This window comes from Magnolia sinica, chromosome 4 (assembly GCF_029962835.1).
Source record: "Magnolia sinica isolate HGM2019 chromosome 4, MsV1, whole genome shotgun sequence".
Lineage (NCBI taxonomy): Eukaryota > Viridiplantae > Streptophyta > Magnoliopsida > Magnoliales > Magnoliaceae > Magnolia > Magnolia sinica.
Window position 1 is genome coordinate 17,803,426 of NC_080576.1, and position 21,242 is coordinate 17,824,667.

The following is a 21,242-nucleotide window of genomic DNA, read 5'->3' on the forward strand; positions in this document are numbered from 1 at the left end:
TTTTAACATTTTCAGTTAGATTATTATTTTTAAATATTATTAAAAATTATTGGTATTTTAATTTTAAATTATTAAATCATTATTACTATCGATTTGTATTTTGTTGTGGCGCAAACTAGACTTCATATCCTCAATTTCTAAACATTTCATCAAAATATTAAATCTATCGATCGAAATACCTAGTTTTAACCCTAACCGTATAAAATAGGTATATTGCGATCTAACCGGACTAATTATGTTGATCATGTTAGATTTCGATCTTAAAGTGCGAACCTCCAATTCTAGCAACACTGAGAGATAATCCAACCTTTAAGGTGAGGATTACCTTCAAGCTTTTTCTACATCACGATAGTTAGCTTGTTTATTCATTTTCGTTCACTTGTGTTATTGATTGCTTAATGTGGTTCATTGCTCTTATTAATTTTGATTCCTTATAATTAATTAATGAATTAGATTTAAATTTATATATCTGAATATGCTATGGATCTTAAATATCCCTATTCTGTTTTTAAATGAATATTTTATATGTGCAAGTGTCATTGATATTATTTGTGGCTTGTTTGACCACTTGTGATTACTTTATGGTACATTTAGAGATCCTCGAACTAGTGGTCATTCTATCGAATAAATTAAATCAAAGCTTATTGTGGACTTACCATCTAAGTAATTGTTGTGCCTTTGTGGCTTTTGGGGTCGATCCCTTTCACCGTTTCCTGGAATGGACTATTTGCCCTAAGTGCTTTGATTGTATGATCGCCCCTTGTGGCTTGATGGAATAATTGTCCTAAGTGACTTTTATTAACGATTTTCGTACAACCTCAAGATGGTAAGTTCCACTTGTTTGATTAGTACTGGCTACTAGTTGTGTAGGTTACCTTTAAACACCTTAACTGTTAGTCTCGTGAGCCAGGAATGGTGGAATGGGACACTATGCCTGAGTTGTCGGCCTATGCTGAGTGACAAACCCCCCATAGTGACCTTTGAGCTTTCTAAAAATGGTTGTTTAGAATTGGAATAATAATGGTTAGGCTAATCATGCATTTTCATGGCATACGGACTTTACCAGGTGGTTGATGTAAGACACAGAGTTTCTTGGGTCACCATGGGCTGTACCATAGAGTATTTTACCGAGTGATCCTAAATTAATGTCATGTGCATTCTTTACCACTATGGATTGTCCTTGTCACATGGACTTTTCCGGGTGTCTAAACCAAGGGCGTACCTTTGGGTACTTTTCCGAGAGACTAATTCACCTTGGGTGTCCTCGTTGCATGGTCTTTTCCGGGTGGCTAGTTCTCCTTAGGGCGTACTTTTGAGTACTTTTCCGAGTGGCTAGTTCTCCTTGGGCGACCTTTTTACCAGCTGGATGTGCATCCCCAGGTCTATGAGCATATACATGCATTCATGCATTTAAATAAGATTATCTTTGTGGAATTTATCTGATGAATGTGCATCTGATGAACCTTATCTGATTTCTATGATAATCATTGTGAAATATTTGCTATACACTGTTCCTAATAACTATGCTTAATTATCTTGATGATACGACAAATTTTAGGGGTTATACCTCACTTGGATAGCCATTGACACTATCGAACCGTATTCAGTGTGCAAGAGACACAGATGATGCGCATACTGGTGTTCATGTGGAATAAGAAGAGTCAAATGACCCTGTGACTCTCTATTCCTGATTTCAATTCTATTTAATTTGTACTGTCATGTTTCGTAAAAGTTAAGACATTGGTTTGTATAAGTTTTCGGGTAACTACTCGAATATTTGGTTTTGTATATTTGAACTCCCTCTTATACTTGATTTGTTTCTATTCCGCTAGTTCAATAACTCTGATATAAAAAAAAAAAAAAAAATGTACGTGGAATGTGAGTATCTTTAAAGGTTAACACTCGGGTTTTTAGAAAACGAGTAGCGTACTCGAGTTTCGGGAACCGGGGTGTTACACACACTTATGCATTTAGTTTGGTCGCACCTTCAGTCAACCAAGACATCAACAGTCTCTCAATCAACCGAAACAGATCTCAATTGACTGAGAACATCACAGCGTGCGTCGATTGACCCAAGAATCCCTCGATCAATTGAACGGTACAACATATTAACAGTCTCTCAATCAACTAAAACAAATCTCAGTCGACCGAGAACATCACAACGTGCTTCGGTCGACCGAACGGCATTGTACCAGATTAAAGGCACTCTATCAACAGAATTGTCCCTTTGACCATCTCTAACCCAGCAACATCTCCGATAAATTGCTAAGGAACTACACCTTCAACTATCACTGACCTAGCAACATGAGTTAACATCGCAACCCCTTTTGTGGCACAAAGAGAGGTAAGGACAATAGCACCTTCTAAGGACTCTGTAATGCAGGGGCATTTTCACACCGAGCTCGAGTGGGGTCACCTGTGGGATGCAAAGGCACACTCGGGATGGGCGGGGCCTACGGGGGAGGTCTCGTGTTCGAGACTCCTCACCAAGGGTGATTAATGCTCATTTCACACTGGGCTCAAGTGGGGTAGCCTGTGAGATGCGGTGACACACTCGGGGTAGGCGGCCCGTGTGAGGCGGTACCCATGTGATTTGGGGCCTACGAGGGGATTCGGCAGAGGTCCTAACCCATGAGATGTGGGGCCAGGGCTATGAGATAAAGGGATTAATTCACCATGCTCTAACAATTCGAGCTTTTAGAGCAAGTGGTTCATTGTCCTGCATCACTCTGCCTCCGAGACTTGGGCTTCATCTACCATAGACTCTTCATTTAATCCCTTTGTTCCGTCTTCATCACTGGAATCACCATTTTTCGAAAATTGTACCTCCCACTATTCTTGTTCTTTGTTAGCTTCTTATTTCTAATTTGCGTTCTTGTCTAAGATTTACAAGATAGAACTTTGTGTATTGAACTCCCTCGCAATAGAGAAAAGGTCTAATCGACAAGGAAAAATAGTTCCTTCTTCTGAATCTCCTAAAGTGACGCCTTTGGAGGTGTTATAAGTTAATAGGAGAGTCTCGCACATATTAGCCGCACGTGTCATATTGCCCGAGTCGAATAGAACTTCCTCCCCATGTGTTGAAGTTAATAGACGATTATTATGAATCGGGTGGGCCCCATTGAGACACGTGTCGAAAGACTTAAGGGTTGTAATTACCAACCCTAACTTTAAAATGCTGAAAAGTAGGTTCGGACCTTATTCGAGCCAACTTAGGAGGCTTATAATCACAGGAAATTTGACAAGTCATCAAGCTTGCCCCCACAGCTATCTCTCGAGCCTCCAAACCGACCACTGAAGCAAATTTCGGGTAGTAAAGAATCTCCCCTGCTCCAGCACCACATCAAGCAGTAAAAGACGAAACGTCATTGGCTCCCAACCCACCTACCACTTCCTCACCAATAGAACGATCACAAGTGCCCTTGGAAATATCCAGTATACAGTCGAAGCATGAAAATTGTATGTCATCACCATCGTCTTTCCTGCAACGCTTCATGATCGTCCATTCCTTCTCTTTGTTGCGCCAGATCTCACACCCCAATGCCTTGGAAATCCCCAGGAGATTTCTCTTTAGACTTCAAGATTCAATTCATCGTCCCCTACTATGACCTTAACAAAGCTCAAATCAGCTTCAAGCTGCTTCTCTCTCACAAACTAGAGTTGTGCCAAGTTCTTCACCATCCTCCATAGCTGGATCGATCGCAACTACCTCTCCCAAACATGAAGCCATCGCCAAAAGAAGATCACGATACCAAATTTCCATTGGGATTCTCCAAATCAAAAACCAAACCTCTTCTCTCCTGAAATGTGCTTTTTCTGTCCATCTATGAATACTAGAAATGACTCCATCGTTAAGACCCGTACCAGCCAAAATAGCTCTGGACATGTTATCTTCCGTTTTGAAATGAATCCACAATTCAGTTTCTCCCACCAATTTTATCATATATTCTTCATCGAAAATGTTTGCAGCATTCCTCCACCCATTGGCAGATCTAAAGTAGGGTGGTGTTGGCTTTAGTTTCTACAATCAGCAATAACTTCAAGGACTCTAAAGAGTTTTTGATAATCTCTGGCTTAATGTGGACCGATCTTCCTTCCTTCGACTTCTCTAACCACATTCATTCCCTTCCTTCACCTCACGGTTTATTTTATTACCCTATCTCTGTTTCTACTCAGACTATACCTTGGATATCCCTTCCCGGTCCTCTTTACTCCCCTGCGCAGCTAAGGTTTCCCCACTACCACGGCTCTGAAAGACCCAAAGCTTCTATTAGTGTTGCCTCCTGAAGAAACAAGCTCCAATTGTGGGGAAGAATCGGGTGTTTTTTGTTGTTGGAAGATGTCTTAAATCTTCCAGTCCACACTACTCAACCAGTCGAGGGACTGGCTTGACTAGTCGAAGGTCCTTTCGACTAGTCGAAGATAGTTCGACTCGAAGTCCAGCAATGAGGTATTTGGGATTTCCGAGACGCTCAACCAATCGAGGGATAGGCTCGACCAATCGAAGCCCTGGCTCGACTAGTCAAAGGTTACATAAATGGTGTGCAGATTCCGCGCGGACTACGTAAATATAAGGCGGTTTCTAGGGAGGTGCGCAAGTGGGGTTTCCCCATCTATAAATAGGAGCCTCTAAGGCCATTTTCAGGCATTCTAAAGCTTCCTAAAGGCATTCCAAGGGTTTCTAAAAAGGTTTTAGGGTTGTCAAAGGGTGTAGCAAGGGTGAGATTCGAGGTTGTTCGAATCGGGCAAGTCTTTTCTCTTTGTAATTTCTATTTTCATAGTGAAGATCTGTCGCTTTGTGCCGTGGTTTTTTCCCGAAAGGGTTTTCCACGTTAAATCTGTGTTCTCTTGTGTTTGCTTGGTGCTATTGGATTGTTATCCTAGATCCATCTCTTTGTAATTCCGCAGCACAAATCCCAACAAGTGGTATCAAAGCTATCGTTGAGGCACAGAACTGAATCTGCAGGATTAGAAATAATGGGAAGTACTAGGTATGATATTGAGAAGTACTCAGGGAAAATTAACTGAGTTATGGAAGATCAAGATGATCAGTTCCTTAACCAAGCAAGGTAAGAATGGTGCTCTTGAAGCGAAAAAGTCTACCATGACTGATGATGAATAGAATACTCTTGATAAGAAGGCCTTATCCTCAATCCGTTTATGTCTCACGGATGAGGTTCTTTATAATGTTTTGAGGGAAAAAACTGCGGCTAGTCTATGGGCGAAGTTAGAGGATATCTATGCGAAAAAATCCTCTGAAAATTGCCTACACTTGGAGTGGCGGTAGTATAACTTCCTCCATCTTTGATATGAAGGAAGTGATCAAAGATGAGGAACAAACATGTATGTTGCTGAATTCTCTTACAGCATCGTACGAGTCATTCAAGGACACAATGTGCACCATAAATAAACCCTAAGTGTCGACGCCGTTATATCAGCCCTTCAAGGGAAGGCAATGAGAAAGCTAAATGGCGATATAAGGACATCTTCCGATGTACTAATTACAAGAGGCAGAAATTCTGAGCGAGATACAGGATCTTCAAGACCTAAATACAAATCCAAGGGCGAGGGCAAAGAAAAACTAAAGTGCTGTAACTGTGGGATGTCTGGACACATAAAGAAGAATTGTACCAATCATAAAGCAAAGAAAGAAAATTCAGCGGCTTCTTCCAAGGAGGCCAATGTTGTCACATCCAATGAAGAGACAAGTGGTGGTGATGTATTATCTGTGTCCATGATCGGACAATTGCACGACAATCATAGAGATGAGTGGATCCTCGAAACAGGAGCGTCATATCACATGACTCCTCATCGGAGTTGGTTCGCCAATTACAGAGAATGCGACAGTGGACAGGTCTTTATGGGGCATGATAATGTCTGTAATGTTGTGGCTATTGGTACGGTGAGCATCAAGATGTTTGATGGGATAGAGCGTACCTTGACTAACGTCAGGCACATTCCTGATATGAAGAAAAGTCTGATTTCTCTCAATGCACTCGAGGTTATAGGCTGCAAGTTCACTGGTATTGATAGTGTCCTTAAAGTTTAAAAAGGGGTACTCGTAGTTATGAGAGCGCAAAGGCACAGAAACCTTTACAGGTTGATCGGGAACACTTCAGCAGATGGAGCGGCAGCAGCTATTGCAGATTCCACGTCTATATGTATATGGCATGCACATCTGAGCGACATGAGCGAGCTAGGCATGAACGTACTTTCTAATCGATGTTTGATTCCAGCTTTTAAGAATTCTGATTTATATATATAGTATTGTATATATGGTAAACAATCTAGATTATCTTTTAAATCTGGAAAACATATATGTAAGAGAGTGCTTGATTATGTGCACTCTGACGTATGGGGGCCATCGCCAGAGGTTTCCATAGGGAAGTCGTCATGGTTTGTTTCATTCATTAACGATTACTCCAGGAAAGTTTGGGTTTTCTTCATGAAACGTAAATCTGAAGTTTTAACCATATTCAAACAATGGAAGCCAAATGTGGAAAAACACTCGAGGCGAAAAATAAAGTTTTTAAGGACTGACAATGGTGAAGAATTCACTTCCACTGAGCTTAATGAATATTGCAAGGATGAAAGAATCATCGGGCATAACACAGTGCGCCACACGCCCGAGCAAAACAGTGTGGTTGAGCGAATGAATCGGACTCTCTTGGAAAGGGCTCAATAAATGTTAAGTAATGCTGCGTTGGACAAGGACTTATGGACTGAAGCTGTTAACACGGCTTGCTATTTGGTGAACCAGTCACCTTCTACGACAATTGAATGTAAAATCCCAGAAAAAGTATGTAGTGGTCATAAGCTGGACTACTCAGATTTGCGCATATTTGGTTGTGAGGCTTACTCTCATGTACCATCAGTTGAGAGAGATAAACTAGACCATAGAGCTAAAAAGTATATTTTTGTTGGCTATGGTATTAGCGTAAAAGGTTACAGGTTATTCAACAAGGTCACACGTAAGGTCATCACTAGCCGTGATGTCAGATTCGATGAAAGCTCTCTATTCCGCAAGAATGATCAAGGGGAACAAGAGGAACCAGAAAAGTTGATCGTAGACGTCCAGATGGATACAGATGATACTCAGGCAGAAATAGATGCACAGACAGAGGTACAGGATCAGGTGGAGCAGCCACCTGTGAGAAGAAACCCACCGCGAGATCACAGGTTACCGACAAGATACAGGGACAACTCTAATATTGCATATGCCCTCGTTACAGATGAGGGAGACACGTCTACTATTCAGAAGGCTCTCAGTGAGCCTGATGCAGGAAAGTGGAAGGCGGCTACGAACGATAAGATGGACTCATTACACAAAAATCACACATAGGAGCTGGTGGAGCTTCCAGTGGGCCAAAAAACAATCGGATGCAAGTGGTTATTCAAAAGAAAATAGGATAGATACAAAAATAGATTGATGGCGATGGGTTATGCTCAGAGAGAAGGAATCGACTTCACAGAGATATTCGCGCCGATGGTTAAGCAAGTGTCTATCAGATTCATGTTGGCGTTGATTGCCCAATACGATCTCGAGCGGGAACAAATGGATGTCAAGACTCCATTCCTACACAGGGAGTTGAAAGAGCAGATCTACATGAAGCAATCAGAGTTACGAAGTTAAAGAGACAAAGAAAAAAGTTTGTCGGTTAATGAGGTCGTTGTATGGCCTGAAATAGTTGCCTAGGTAGTGGTATAAAAAATTTGATTATTTCATATTGAGTCAGAAATTTACTCGGAGTGAATACGATTACTATGTCTATTACAAGACACTGAATGATGGCAGATTCATCATCCTAGTATTATATATTGATGATATGTTGATCGTTAGTCATTATATGTCTGAAATCAACATACTAAAGACTTAGTTATTAGGGACATTCGAGATGAAAGATCTGGGGGCTGCAAAGAGGGTTCTCGATATAAATATTCATAGAGACAGGAAAAAGAGCAAGCTTTATTTATCACAGGCAGAATGCCTTGAAAATGTGCTGATCAAGTATGGGATGGACCAAGTAAAGCGGTGAGCGTTCCCCACGCAGCTCACTTCAAGCTTTCCTCAGAACAATGTCCTAAATCAAATGAGGAAAAGCAAGTTATATCTCATGTGCCTTATTCGAATGCGGTTGGCAGTTTAATGTATGTCGTGGTCTATACGAGACTAGATATTTCACAGGCAGTTGGTATTGTGAGCAGATACATGTCAAACCCCAGCAAGTAACATTGGGAAGCGGTGAAATAACTACTTCGATACATTCAAGGTACGAAAAACTACGTCTTAACTTTTGAGAAGAAATATACAAAATTGATAAGGTATGTGGATTCCAACTACGCAGGCAACGTTGATTTCAGGAAGTCTACTTCAGGATACTCATTTATACAAGCGGATGGAGCAATTAGTTGGATGTCAAAGCTTCTGTCCATGGTGGCTCTTTCCACGACCAAAGCAAAATATATGGCAGTGACGGAAGCGTTTAAGGAAGGTATTTTGTTAAGAGGCGTGATAAATCAATTGGGACTTCAATAGGAGGTCGTGCCAGTTAACTGTGATAGCGAGAGCCCAATCAATTTGGCTAAAAATTCTGTTTATCACTCTTGTACTAAACACATTGATGTTTATCACCATTTTATCCAACAGGTGCTTGAAGAAGAAGGCATAACACTGGAGAAGATTCATACCAGCGTGAATCCAGCAGACATGCTCACCAAGGTTGTTCCTACAGAGAAGTTCAAGTTTTGTGTAACTTCTCTAGGCTTGGCGATGGCATAAAAGAAGGACGGAGTATATACGATAAGCATTGATTGAAGCTATGATGCGATGCAAAGATAAGAGAAGACGGCAAGAAGATACACGTATGAAGATTGAAAACATGGTAGAGATTGTTGTTGAAAGATATCTTAAATCCTCCAGTCCGCGCTGCTCGACCAGTCGAGGGACTGGCTCGACTAGTCGAAGGTCCCTTCAACTGGTCGAAGATAGTTCAACTCAAAGTCCAGCAACAAGGTATTTGGGATTTTCGGGACGCTCGACCAGTCGAGGGACAGGCTCGACCAGTCGAAGCCCTGGCTCGACTAGTCGAAGGTTACGCAGATGGTGCGCGGATTCCGTGTGGACTACGTAAATTTGAGGCGGTTTCTAGGGATGTGTGTAAGTTGGGTTTCCCCATCTATAAATAGGAGTCCCTAGGGCCATTCTCAGGTATTCTAAGGCTTTCTAAAAGTATTCCAAGGGTTTCTAAAAGAGTTCTACAGTTATCAAAGGGTGTAGTAAGGGTGAGACTCGAGGTTGTTCGAATCGAGTAAGTCTTTTCTCTTTGTAATTTTTATTTTCATAGTTAAGATCTGTCGCTTTGTGCCATGGTTTTTTCCCGAAAGGGTTTTCCACGTTAAATCTTTGTGTTCTCGTGTTTGCTTGGTGTCATTGGATTGTTATCCTAGATCCATCTCTGTGTGATTCCGCAACACAAACCCCAACATTTTTCTGCCCTATCTCCACTTGTGACATTCTTATTGGATCTCCTTTATTTTTTTACTTCTGGTCGTGCACACCAAACTGAGAGCTTTAACCCCCCCCCCCCCCCCCCAAAAAAAACACCTTCGTATCTGAGTCCATCCGCATAAAAGCGAACCCACGAATGCATCCCATGTCTTTATCCCTAGGGATACTGACATCCATCACCACTCCTGCGTGTCCAAAAACTCTACAAAAATTTGCCGGTAACCATCCGACAAGGAAACCAACAACAAACGATACTCCATCAGGGAAGATGGATTCTCCTCCTTTCGAACGTCATTCCTTCTATGACTAACCAGTTTCCATCTATCTTCGCCATTTTTTTAATCTTCAAAACTATCATTACCTGCCCTGTAGATTCGAACCATTAGATTCTCTCCCCTGTCAATCAAATTGACTTCATTACCTCATTCGCATGAACATATGCCTTATCCCAAATCAATATACATATGCGATATTTGACAGAATGATTGTAATAACTAATAAGCCCATTTAAATATATACTTTAGCCAAAAATAAGGAAATTTCAAGCCTCGGGTGGGCCACAAATGTAAGGATCATAAACAAGCAACTTGCCAACGTTTTTCAACCATCCATTTAGATGGCCAACCTTTGGACGATTTGGATCATTCCATTAGTGTGATTTTAGTGATGTAGCCTATAATTGGAATATTTCGGAGCATCATCAGCGTGCATTGTGTATGGTGAACATTTGCATAGCGACACCTTTATTTACTCATGCGACTCTTTGAGGGAGCCCAAAAAGGCATTTCACCCCATTTACTTCCAAAGTTTCTCATCTGATAGAGGATTTCAATTACAGGCCTATTTACTTCTAATTCATTTCATTTCCATGCATTTACTCCCATCTAAATGCACATCAAAGGCCATTTACACCCAATTCCTCCCATTTACCCCAATTTACTCCCATCCAAACAGCCCCAATTCGTCTCCAATCAATACCCAAAATCTATATGCCGTTAAAAGAATTATAAATAAATTTTTTTAAAAAAAAAAAAACTAATGAAACCATCAAAACAAGTTATAAATGTAAGGCCACCCAAAATTAAATTATAAATAGATAAAATATTTCCACTAAGTAATTAAGTGTTATTTCTGAAATTTCTTAACAAAATTATCACATCACCAAAAAAATTTGGTCCTATTGAAAGTCCGACAAATAAATAAAGGCCTATAGGGAAAAAAAAAAACAGAACATGAACAGAAATATGTAATTGATCTTGCTGAAGGGGAACAACTTAAATAACGAAAAGAAAATCATCAAACAGATCCAAAATGATTTTTCTTGGTTCTCTTCATGGGACAGAAGACAAATCAAGGCCCCAAAAATAATAATAATAATAATAATAAAAAGACCACCTAGATCCTAAATTTGCCCAACAAGCAGCATTTTACAAAAATAAATTAATAATAATGAAAATGAAAAGGATAGTTTTTCATATGCACAGTAACAAAGGGAGTGCACTATTTACAATTACACCCACTACTTATTTTTGGTAATAGAGTAGTACAAAGTTGTACTATTGTATTACCACGAGTAGAAGAAAAGGGTGTTTCTATCAACCAAGCCGGGTGTACCGATCAATTCCGAGAAGAAAATCACACTGCCTAGAAAAGACCATCCACAACTGAGAAAGGCAAATCGATGCATTGGCAAAAAAATAAAAAATAAAAACCTAATTCCAAACAAATTCCATAAATTAAATACAAATCGTAATGAGAGAGTAGGAAAAAAAAAATCACCTGAAATTATGGAAAACGAACAGCCTCGCGAAAGAAGCGGAAAGAAAACGGACGTTAGGGCAGAAATTGTTATATTACGGAAAATGCGATCGCATCTTCGAGCGCCAAACATAAACGCGCCGCACGTGCTCACTGGGTATGTGTGCGGGATCCGGGACGTTCGTTGGTCGGTCCTGTGCATGTAACCTATCCTGAAAATCAGACCGGGCCGCTCAAGACGTGAGAGGCTCTATGATCATCGGACGGCCCATGTGCATGCACGAGATTCAGACAAATCTTACCCGATGATCATCAACTGCGGGGATTTCCTCACCAGCGGCTCTCTCGCTATGATTGCACCTCACTATAACGTATGTGTTTTAAGAGAGTTGTCCATTCATTTTTACATTTTTACAGCTCATTCTACCGCATGAGCTCAAAATTGAAGAGGATCCAAATTTATTGAGCACTTGCTATTGAAAACTTTTTGAAGTCACACAAGTTTTAAATCAAGCTGATATTTGAGTTTTTCTTTCATTGTGTATGGCCTTCTCCCTATTTTTTTTATATGGCAAGTAAACATCATTGTGAGCCCTGGGAAGGTTTCAATGGTGGACATCATTGTCCCTATTATTTCTTTTATGGCATGGTTCACTTGAGTTTTGGATTTGTCTCATTTTAAGGCTCGTGTCGTAAAATGATTTGAAAAAATTAAAAAAAAGACAGTCAGCATGGATAAAACACATACATCATTGTGGTTTCCACATAGCTTTGACACCACGTAGTTGGATGGTGTTGGAATCACAAGCTAAACCGCGTCTCATGTATTCTTTATAACTGCGCTGTGAGTGTACTTGCAGCTTAATATAATCCGGTTCCTCTTAATAATAGGTTTGTTGGAGTGATCTCGACTAATTAAAATAAGTCCATCAGGATCTAGCTGTTGGACTTGAGTCTTTTTTAAATGATTCAAACTATGTATATGATAGGGGTGTAGTTGGACGGGGGATGCCAAAAATAATTTACATATTAAATATTTTAACCCATTCATTTATACAAAGGTTACAGTGATTGTTTATATTAAACGCAAAAGAGCCAAGTCGATCCTCAAAGAGTTAAAATAATCCAATTGACATCTTTTATGTACCGTCTTTCTATCCATATAAAGTGGGATTTGCAATATAAATGGTTTGGATCATTGGTATAAAAAATAAAAAGAATAGAGAAAGAAAGAAGCAGTTCAAAAGTCAAAGTCCCGAGGCATTTTTTTGGGGTATTCCCACGTTAAGGGTGGTTTGGCACCTTGCATTTGGGTATACAAGGGGATTTGAGAGGATTTAAACTGAATTTTGCACCAAATTTATCATTTGGAGTCATTTTTTTTTGGGTAAATAGAATTAAAGGTGTGCAGAATAAACAATTTTGGTATGTTTTTAAATCCCACTCTTTTTTCTTTTTTTTTTCATGATTAGGGTGTAATTGAGTGACATGACTTTTTGGTTCTTATTTACAAGGAAAGAGTCACACATGTAATAAGATTACCAGTGGGTTACTAATGCGGTGTATGCATGGGATGTTAATGATACCCCAACTTCTAGTTGCACTTAAATCATATCAATAGAATCATCCGCATTGTCTAAATGCTGGTGTTGATGAAGATATCCGGTTCGTCCTCTTAGACCTTCGTATACCTGCACAGAGAGAGGACAAAGGAGACCCCGGCTTAAGCAGGGGACCCTCCGATGCCAAAGTCAGGCCTGGATTCTGGGTCTAAGTGTATTGAGGAGTTTTTAGAGAGAATTCTTTTTGTACCTCTCAAGGTGACAGGGGTCCCTCTTTTATAGCTGCTGGGGCATTTAATCGCACGAGGATTCTCTTCCTGATATTGTGCGCGGGATCTTCTCCTGGTATCACGGAGATAGGATCGTGCCCATCTCGAGCCTTCATCCGATCCCGTGAGCTTCGGGGTCGGAGATCTTATCCCAAGATATCCGGGATGAGGCTTGATCTTGCGATGGTCGATCTGGTAAGGAGGTCCGCCCGACGCATGCCCGGAATGCTGATGAGTCGTCCGAACCGACTCAACCTTTGTCTCGGTTCGACGCATGCCCGAAATGCTGATGAGTCGTCCGAACCGACTCAACCTTTATCTCGGTTTAGCGAATCATGCCTCGGATTTGGCGCATCCTTTGGTGATCCGAGGCATTAAGTCCGAGTCTGCGGACTTGTATTTTTTGTCCCCAACAGTAAGCCCCCCCTACTCCGTGTGTTTCATATGACACTTAGGAGTAGTGAGTTTTGAGTCGGTTCACAACCCAGTCCGGGACAGTAGGTAGTCATTTAATGCGTTCCGTGTCGCCTTTGACGGGAGGCGGTTCGGTTCCTGACATCGCATGCGCCGTCAGCCGTCAAATCGCTCATCCCGCCAATGAGGGTTGGACACGTAGCAAGGGCATTATTGTCGTCAGTCGACGAGCGCCACGTGTCGAGCGGGGGAATCGATGCAGGCGTCGAATCATTTCCCCATTAATTACTTCCGCCGTATGGCAATCTTATAAATTGGTGGGGGTCCCGCATTTTGAACTTCTATTGTCATTCCTACTTTTCATTCCCTTTGGAGCCTTCTCAGTCTTTCATCTTTTTCCTTTCCTTTCTCTTAACCGTCAGCGCTTCCTTCCGCCATTTCCGTTTTCCTTTCTCCCTCCGGTGAGTTTCTCCTTCCTCTTTATTAGATAATAATGGCGGATAGGGGTTCTCGAAGTCCCCAGGGGGGAGCTTCCGGAGACGAAGGCGAAGCGCAACGTTTTTGGACTGTTGCGGAATCGCCTTCCTTACTGACGGAGATAGCAGTGGATGCCAACGTTGCTTTCTATCTAAGAGAGTCACTGAAGCTCCGGCGGAGCGCCCTGCTTCCGTTGCTCCTTCTCGTGGTGGGTCGTCTTTATTAACCCGCCCGGGAAGGCCTAACTTTCCAAGGGGCATGGAGGAAGAAGATGAAATGTTGATTGCCGAGGGAACCTCTGATCCAGTTCCTGTCGATGAATCGGCGCACGCCGAGTCAGAAGGAGAAGGATCGGGGGAAGATTTAAGCGGTCCGGTTCCCTCAGTTTTAACTGAGGCGGACTTAGACAGAATCCGAATCGGGTATCACATCCCCGAGTCGGTCATCACCTATCTCCCCCGTCCGAATGACTTGCCGGATCACCCTCCTGTTGGGGCGGTCGCGATTTACCAAGTGTCAATGCAATGCGGCTTGCGTCTGCCCCTTCAGGCCATCGTCCGGGGAGTTTTGTCTCGCATTCAGATTGCCCCGGGGCAGATAGTCCCGAATGGGTGGAGGAACTTATTCGGGTGTGCGGTGTTGTGGGCCGAGATGGAACAGCCACCGCTTACAGTCGACGAATTTCTCCACCTATACCAAGTGCGAGTGAATCCGAATTACCCTGGCTTCTACGTCTTCGCTGCTTGGCGAGGCGGAGGCGGTTCCCTGATAACTGACCCTCCCACTTCCAACAAACATTGGAGAGAGCGTTGGTTTTGGGCATGTGGTCGCTGGGAGACGGATGAGTCCGGGTCTTGCGAGGCTCGTGTTCCTCGGACATTTCAGAGAGCAGGTGACTTGGGTCTTCTCTCTCTCGCCCTTTTTCGTTTTTTGTAATATTCTGAGTCTGACGGGCTTGTGTCTGGCAGACATTCCGAAGAAGCGGCTGAAGCTCGGCTCCAGTGCCTCGGCTCGGATCAAAGAGTTGAGGACGTTGGATCCGGCAGATAGGTCTTGGAAGGTGCTTTTACAGCCGGAACGCCTTCATCTTGCAGGTCTAGACTCGGAAGTCACAGGTAATTGAAAATGTATCTTCTGAATTTTCCGAATTTCCCCTGACTTACTTCGTTTTTTTTTTTTTTTATAGATCTGCCCGAGGCCCGTCCCAATCTCAGGATTGTTCACGAACCGGCTCCCTCAGAAATGACTGGAGCTCGTCCTCCCCTTAGGGCAGTCACGAAGTTGAAGGCTCCGCCGCGGTCAGTTCTTCTGTCGGAGCCTCGGCCGCCGAAGAGGCAAAGGGTAGTGCGGAAGGAAAAAGAGCCAGCGAGTTCTTCTGCCCCTTCCGTCGTCGTAATTCCTGACCCGAAAGAAAGGGCGGAGGAGACGGCGGTCGCTGCCTCGGAACCTCAGGCGGCACCCGACTCGGTACACGTTGAGACAGATGTTCCGAGACAGGAGGAAGAGACCAGGGCCGCGTCTTCCAGAGGGGAAGGTGAGACGAGGACCGCATCCTCCAGAGGGGAGGAGACGAACCAGGAAGGGCCGTCTGTCCTGCAGCAGGTGGTATCGGGGATGGTTCCCTGGGCCTTAGCCCACGGGGGCGAAAGAGAGTTCGTGAGGCTCTACAACGCTCCGTCATCGCAAACCGTCAGCCATGCAACAAGGGTACTTTTTGAACTCGCTCCCTGCTTGATTAAGGCCAGCAATGAGCTATCCTCGACTCATCGGCTGCAGACTCTTCTGTCGGAAGCCGAAGGGCGACGCGAGGAGGCCGAAATCCAGGTCGGCGTCCTGACAGGCGAGGCGTCCCTTGCCCGGAAGGCTGCCGAAGATGCGAGAGCAGAGGCGGCTTCCTCCAGAAGAGCCTTGGATGAAGCGCAAGCAGAGGTTGCTCGGGTACTGGCTCTTCTCTCCGAAGCTGAAGAAGAGAACCGGCGAGTTCTCGCAGTTCATGCTTCGTGCGCAGATGACTTAGCTCGGGCTAAGCTTGAGGCGGCGAAGCATATTCAGCAGGCCGACGAGAAGACTCGGGAGGCTGAGAAGGTTAGGGACCAAGCCGTCCAAGCTTTCCTTGAGTCGGCGGAGTTCGAGGACGAGAGGGACCGCTTGTTCCAAAGCGGATATCTGGAATGCGTCAAGGATATAAAGAAATCTTTTCCTGACCTTGACCTTTCAGAAATCGAGGGTGGAGCAGCCTCGGAATCCGAGAACCCGGACGCCGCTGCTGAAGACACTACTGCTGGGGACGAGGCCGGTGCATGAGGACAGTTACCAGGGCCCTTCGATTTTTTTTTGCTTTGATGTATTCACATGTTGTATTTGCATGTGTTTTGATAAATGAAAGAAAAAATGCTTAGCTTTATTCATTTGACTTGGCTTTAATCCTTCTTAGTTCAGAATCTTTAAACATTGAGTGCCGAGCTAAGGATAGTAGACCTTGAGGTGTTCAGCGTTCCAAGGGTGAGGCAATGGTTATCCGTTTAGGTCTTCTAGCCGATACGTTCCTGGTCGGATGGTGCCCGAGACGATATAGGGTCCTTCCCAATTGGGTCCCAGCGTACCCGACCCAAATTCCTTGGTATTGGAAAATACTTTCCGGAGAACCATATCTCCCATTCGAAACCTTCTAATCTTAACTCGGGTATTGTAGAACTGAGCCACTTGTCGTTGCCGCGCCTCCGTGCGCAGCCGCGCCACTTCCCTTTATTCGTCCAGAAGGTCGAGTCCGAGTGCAAGGAGTTCTTCATTCTCTTCTGCATTGAATGAGGTGATTCGAGCCAAAGGTAATCCGATTTCAACGGGAGTGACGGCTTCCGAGCCATAAGCTAGTGAAAACGGAGTCTCTCCTGTGGCTGTTCGAGCCGTAGTTCGGTAAGCCCAAAGAATTTTCGGGAGCTCTTCGGCCCATGCTCCTTTGGCCTGGCCAAGCTTGGTCCGAAGATGTTGCTTGATAACCTTGTTAACCGCCTCAACTTGTCCGTTGGTTTGAGGATGATGAGGTGAAGAATAAACGTTTCTGATTCCGAGGTTGTCGCACATCTCGCGAAAGCTCCTATTATCAAATTGCCTTCCATTGTCTGTAACAATGGTACGGGGTACTCCGAATCGGCAGATAATATTTTTCCATACAAACTCGGTGATCTTCTGCTCGGTTATTTTAGCTAATGGTTCTGCCTCGGCCCACTTCGTGAAATAGTCCACTGCTACCACAGCAAACTTGGTCTGACCCTTTCCCATAGGGAGCGGTCCTATAATGTCGACGCCCCACTGTGCGAAAGGCCAGGGACCAGTCATCGGTGTCAGTGCCTCGGGTGCTTGCCTCGGAATTGCCGCGAACCCGTTGACATTTGTCGCATTTTTGAACGAGCTTGTGGGCGTCATGTTGGATAGTGGGCCAGTAGTATCCCTGTCGTAGGACCTTATGGGCGAGAGATCGCCCTCCAGAGTGGTTTCCGCAGATTCCTTCATGGATTTTCCGTAATACATAGTTTGCCTCGCTGGGTTTGAGGCACCGCAGCAACGGGGCGTAGTAACCTTTCTTATAGAGGGTTCCGTTGTGTATGGTGTAACGGGAGGCTCGGATCTTAATTCGTCGAGCCTCGGTGCGATCCTCAGGCAACTTTCCTTCGTCAAGGTATTGGCGGATTGGATCGATCCAGGATGGTCCCGAGTCGATTGTGTTGACGGCCTCGCCAATTGGTTCATTTACACTCGGCTTGTCGACGTATTCGATAGGGACGGACCTGGGTATATCATCTTCATCGGCGGAGGCGAGCTTTGCTAATAAATCGACTTTGCTGTTTTCTGTACGAGGGATCCGAGTGACACGACAGAGCTGAAATCCATTGACAAGTTCTTTCACTTTCTCCATGTATGCTCTTAATTGGTCTTTCCGTGTTTGGTATACACCGGTAACTTGATTAACAACCAACTGAGAGTCGCTGAAAACGCTTAGGTGGGTAACTCCCATACTAGCGGCGAGTCGGAGGCCGAGTAACAATGCTTCATATTCTGCCGTATTGTTCGACGCTTGGAATCCAAGTCGTAAGGCATACTGTATATAGGTATTATCGGGAGTTTCCAGCACAACCCCAGCCCCACTGGCATTCGAGTTGGAAGAACCGTCGACATACAGATTCCATGGAATAGGACAAGGGGGAGCGACTGATGTCGGAACTGCACCGTCCTTTGGCGTATCGTTCACTGAGAGTTCGGTTGGAGGCGTTCCCTCGGCGATAAAATCGGCTACGGCCTGCCCCTTGATTGCTGCCTTTGGTCTGTATTGAATATCAAACTCACTCAGCTCGATAGCCCATTTAGTGAGTCGGCCGGAAGCCTCTGGTTTCTGCAATACCTGGCGAAGCGGAAGATCGGTCATCACGATGATGGTATGGGCATGGAAATACGGCCTGAGTCGGCGAGAGGAAGTTATTAAAGCCAAGGCGACTTTTTCCAAGTTTGGGTATCTCGTTTCTGCTTGCAGTAACGCTTTGCTGACGTAATACACCGGCAGTTGCTTTCCTCCGAATTCTCGTATCAAAGCCGAGCTGACCGCTGCCTCGGATACTGCTAGGTAAAGGAGTAGGGACTCCCCTGACTCGGGTTTTGTTAAGAGAGGTGGAGAACCGAGATATGATTTTAACTGTTGGAACGCCGCTTCACATTCTTCCGTCCAACCCATCGTTTGCCTTCCTTTCAATTGTTTGAAGAAAGGGAGACATTTATCCGTGGCTCTGGACAGGAATCGATTAAGTGCTGCGACTCTCCCGGTCAACCTTTGGATGTCCTTAATGGTTTTGGGGGATTCCATATCAATCAAAGCCTTTATCTTCTCCGGGTTTGCCTCTATTCCTCGCTGACTGACCAAGAAACCGAGGAATTTTCCGGAGCCTACTCCAAAAGCACATTTACTCGGATTTAGCTTCATCCGGAACTTCCGTAGGATTAGAAACATTTCTTCCAAATCATTCACATGATCTGCCGCGTGTATGCTTTTGACGAGCATGTCGTCGATGTATACTTCCATGGTTTGGCCTATAAGCCGAGCAAAGATTTTGTTAACTAACCTTTGATAAGTCGCGCCGGCATTCTTCAAACCAAATGGCATCACTCGGTAACAATAAAGGCCTTTGTCGGTGACAAAGGTAGTTTTTGATTTATCTGTTTGATGCATTACAATTTGATTATACCCTGAATATGCATCCATGAAGCTAAGGAGCTCATGTCCGGCGGTACTGTCTACTAGCTGGTCTATCCTTGGAAGCGGAAAGCTATCCTTGGGGCAGGCTTTATTTAAGTCGGTATAGTCAATACAGACTCGCCACTTCCCGTTGGATTTCTTTACAAGCACGACATTCGCGACCTACTCTGGATAGTGTATTTCTTCTATGAAATTAGCCTGGAGGAGTTTGTTGACTTCTTTTTCGATGATGGCGTATCGTTCAGGGCCGAGCGGTCGTCGCTTCTGTCGGATCGGTCGATACGACGGATCGACGTTGAGTCGGTGAGTCACCACAGAGGGGTCGATCCCGGGCATATCTTCATGACTCCAGGCAAATACGTCGGCGTACCTACGGAGTAGGGCTATCAGCTTTTCTTTCAAAGGTGACTGCAGAGACGAGCCAATTCGCACCGTCTTGGATCCATCCGTCTCGACCAAGGGGACCGAGACAAGATCTTCGACCGGCTGTCCTCGTTCATAATTCTCGCCCCGAGGGTCCAATGATTCGATCGTTAATATATTGGTCGGACTTTTGTCGGCGGCTCCTTTTACAGCTATCATGTAACATCGCCTCGCATCTTGCTGGTCTCCTTTGACAATTCCGACTCCCGACTCGGTCGGGAATTTCATTGAAAGATGGTATGTGGATACCACGGCCTGGAGGAGACTCAATGAAGGTCGGTGTTGTGGGTCAAATATTGCATATCAGACCCAGTTATTGCATGAATTTACAAGCATGATACCGTTTAATAGCAGTGAGTGGTAGTGAGACAGTCCCTTCGGGTAGTACTTGTCCTCCGGAAAAACAGATCAACGGGGTCCGAACTGGGCTTAACGTGGATCGTTCGATCCCCATTTTGTCGAACGTCCGAGTAAACAACACGTCTGCAGATGATCCCGTATCGACGAGTATTCGGAACACTTTTCGGTTAGCGATCGCCAGGGTGACGATCAACGCATCATCGTGGGGGTGATGGATACCTCGGGCGTCTTCCTCAGTGAACGATATGCAATATCTTTCCCTTTTTTTCTCCTTTGGTGGCCGGTCTATAATCATGAGCTCGGACTGAGGCTGACTAAGTTTTCTTGCATGATTCCTTCGTGCATTGTTTGAGTCGCCCCCACCTTGTGGACCACCGATAATCGTCCGGATTTCTTCCATAGGCTGACTCTCAGTCGGGCGTGCCTCAGCTGCCCCAGCTCTTACCATATGTTCTCTGAGTCGGCCGTCTTTTATGAGTCGTTCGATCTCTTCTTTTAGGTGACGGCAATCACTTGTGTTATGCCCGTGATCACGGTGATAATGGCAGTATTTATCCTTGTCCCGCCGATTAGGATTACTCCTGAGCTTACTGGGCCAGTTAACAAAGCCTTCGTTTTTTATTTCCATCAATACCTCTTACTGAGTCTTGTTCAGGGGAGTATATGTGGAAAATCTTCGATCCGGCCGTTTTCCTGACCTTCGCTCATCACGCGCTTGATCATCCTTGCGTTTCCTTCCTCCGGCCGAGTCGGCTTCCTTTTTGGCCGACTCTTTGGCCAAAGTTTTAGTTTCGCGCAGGATTCGTGCTTCCTCGGCGTTCGCATACTTATCCGACCGTGCCATAAATTCTGCCAGAGTATCGGGCGGAGTTTTGTCTAGAGATGCCAAGAATGGCTTATCTCTAACTCCTTGCATGAGCGCATTGAGAGCCGTTTCTTCTGAATGTTTTCGAACATGAAGGGATTCGAAATTAAAACGCTTGATATAATCTTTCAGTAGCTCTCCCTGCTTTTGAACTACGTTGTTCAGATGTGCAGGGGGCTTGAATTTCTTTTTTCCGCCGATGAAGTTTGTGAGGAAGGCGTCGCTCAGCTCAACGAATGAACCGATGGACTTTGGTTTCAACTGTTTGAACCACAGCCGAGCTACATCGGTCAATGTAAGAGAAAAGGCCCGACACATCACTGCATCCGAGGCATCGTGGAGCTCCATATAGGTTCTGAAGTAT

General features: G+C 44.4%; 1 protein-coding gene across 2 annotated transcripts in view; it reads right to left on the minus strand.

Moving 5' to 3' along the window:
* Window positions 1–11,438, minus strand: part of LOC131242635 (uncharacterized) — a 35,380-nt gene extending 23,942 nt beyond the window's left edge. The window contains exon 1 of one of the 2 annotated variants that reach the window (XM_058241399.1): window positions 11,288–11,438. The gene's annotated coding sequence lies outside the window, so the exon portion shown is untranslated. The remainder of the gene's footprint in view (window positions 1–11,287) is intronic. The other variant, XM_058241400.1, reaches the window with a different exon arrangement.
* Window positions 11,439–21,242: the final 9,804 nt, after the last annotated feature.